Here is a 2,855-nt window from a genome sequence, read left to right as displayed (position 1 = left end):
ACACACACACACACACACATACACACACATCCTCACACACACTCGTGTACGCGCGGAAAGAGGGAGAGAAAGACAGAGAGAGAGAAAGACAGAGAGAGAGAAAGACAGAGAGAGAGAAAGACACAGAGAGAGAGAAAGACAGAGAGAGAGAAAGACAGAGAGAGAGAAAGACAGAGAGAGAGAGAAAGACAGAGAGAGAGGGGGGGAGGAGGAGAGAAGGGGGGGCTGATTGAAGTGAGATACAGGAATCAATGGGAGGAAAAGAAAAGTGAGAGAGGAATAAAGATTGAGAGAGATTTGTAGAGAAAGAGAGAGGGAGTGAGGGGAGGGAGAGTATTGAAATGAGATACAGGGATTAATGGGAGGAAAAGGGCAGTGAGAGGGGGAGAGAGAGAGAGAGAGAGAGAGAGAGAGAGAGAGAGAGAGAGAAAGACAGAGAGAGAGAGAGAAAGAGAGAGAGGGGGCGGGGAGAGACGGGGGGATGATTGAAGTGAGATACATGAATCAATGGGAGGAAAAGAAAAGTGAAAGAGGAATAAAGATAGAGAGAGATTTTTTAGTGAAAGAGAGGGGGTGGTATTGAAATTAGGTACTGGGATTAATGGGAGGAAAAGGGCAGTGAGAGGGGTAGAGAGAGAGAGAGAGAGAGAGTGAGAGAGAGAGAGAAAGAGGTACCAGAGCTCATAAATTAGAAAGTGGTGGATAGACGCTAAACGTGTAGAAATATGGGCCGTGTAAAGAAAAACAAATGGTTGTTTTCTCCGCGCGACCATTGATTCTCTTGAGATTTGAATGCTATGAACGACCTCTTTCCTCTCTCTCTATAATATGATATGTAACGTCCCCCGGAGGGTGGTTCTAGGCCGCTACTGTATGCCCGACTTCATGTCTTTCCCTCCGATGCTTCCATCAATCTTTCTATTTCGCTACGCCATTTGGCTCTAGTGTGTCGGTATTACACTTCCCACTCCTCATCTACGGACAATATGGTAAGGCTGCAGGGTCAAATTCGGTCTGGGCCTGGTATTGTAATTGCGTATTTCGGAAAAACGCTTACCACCAATTTTTCACCACCTGGCTAGAGTCAATGAAAGGTCTAGTCACAATGTTATGTTAGAGCTTGAGCATCAATAACATTGTAGCTCGCACTGAATGCCCCACCGAAAGCTGAGATTGCTTGTCCGTAGCTGATAATCCTTTGAAATCCGTTTTGAACCTTCTTTCTACTAGAGATATGTGATACATGTATTATGTGATTTAATCTTGTTTTATTAGTATCGTTATTATTACAACATACAGATCCGTTCTACAAACGGTTATATAGTGATAGAAAATCCCAAGATGGTATGTTTGTGGTGGTACGGCTTGCCCTGGATTCTGAAGCCCTGTTCAGCTTGTTCACCACACCTAACTGAAACAAGGGCGAGAGCATTATTGTATGACCTACTGTGTGGTAAGAAAGAGTTGCCGCTCTGTGTTACATCTTAATACTAATATTTTATTAGTTCCTGAGGGGGTGCGGGAGGTACAGGTATTCTAACTTTGCCATTTTGACAGCAGAATGTGTTTCTCTCTTCTCTCCATCTTATGGCATTGTTATGTTCACAGACGACACTGAATTCACCACAGTTATGTGTCTGTAATCACTGATCAACTTCCGTGTCACTAAAGGACTGTGCGTTGCACGCTAAACGCATGAACTGAATGCATTCATGTTCTTCTTCGCTCCCTTTCGTTTTCAGTTTGACCCATTTCCCTGATCGGCATAATAATTGGAGAGAAACGAAATGTTTTTGTCTCCGCTTGCTCTCCGTTCGTTGACATCCGGTGTTGTCATTAACACGGTAGATCTGCGTCGTATTGAGTTTGCTACCCTTGTGTTGAGCAATAATGGAGGCTTTTTAGTTATTCTTGCTGTTTTGGATGTAAAGAAGACGCTGCGTCCCATAACGGGACTGGACACAGCATTTTTCTACGAAGATGTGATATTGGAGAATATCATCATCTTCTGGAAGAAGTTTTAAGGGATGAGGAAAAATGTGTTTCCTACTTTCGGATACGACCTGAAACTTTTCTAACCCTTATTCATCTCATTAGACCTCATATTGAGAAAAGAACAACACATTTTCGCTAGCCGTTATCTTCAAGAGAAAGACTTATTATCACTCTATGGTAAGTTACACTTTGATTATAGATGAAAACATAGAGTGTGAATACATGCTGAGAGTTGGGAACATTTTTAGTATCGAGCTATACGTTCTTATACTCTGACCGTCTAGGTATCGAGATAAAACGTTCGCGATCGGCTCAGCAACTGTGAGCAGCAGGTAAAGGAGAGGAAAGCGAGAGGGGTGCACTCAGTTTCCGGTAATGAGAATTCAGACACTTCCGATGATTCGGCAACTGGGAGGAAAGGTCAAGCTGGGAGCAACAGAGCACGCAGACGGAAACGAATGTACTCAGTGTATACACTAAGGCCAACATTGGCCCATTCTTTCTTCGACTAGCACGTTCAAGGTCTTCCTCCAGATTCTGATTATCAGAACGTAAATTCCGATTGATAGTCGCTTTTCTTCGTTTCATCTCGCTTTCACATCTATTTCGTCGGATTAAGCAAATTCTACATTTAGGGGCATCTTACTACATTATGAACTAATATTCCATGGGTATCTTTATTCCGAAAAGATCTAAATCTATATTGACTATTTCTTGCTTACTACTCCAAAATCAGTCTTAAAATAATGTGTGCTCCAAATACATCTAGGATATAGAGAGACTTCGATTTAGAGTCTTGCTCTATGGAAAAAAATAAACTACACTCCAAATACGAGCCAAATTTTGATAACGTCAATACA

This window comes from Aplysia californica, unplaced genomic scaffold, assembly GCF_000002075.1.
Source record: "Aplysia californica isolate F4 #8 unplaced genomic scaffold, AplCal3.0 scaffold00081, whole genome shotgun sequence".
Lineage (NCBI taxonomy): Eukaryota > Metazoa > Mollusca > Gastropoda > Aplysiida > Aplysiidae > Aplysia > Aplysia californica.
This window is presented reverse-complemented; position numbering follows the sequence as displayed.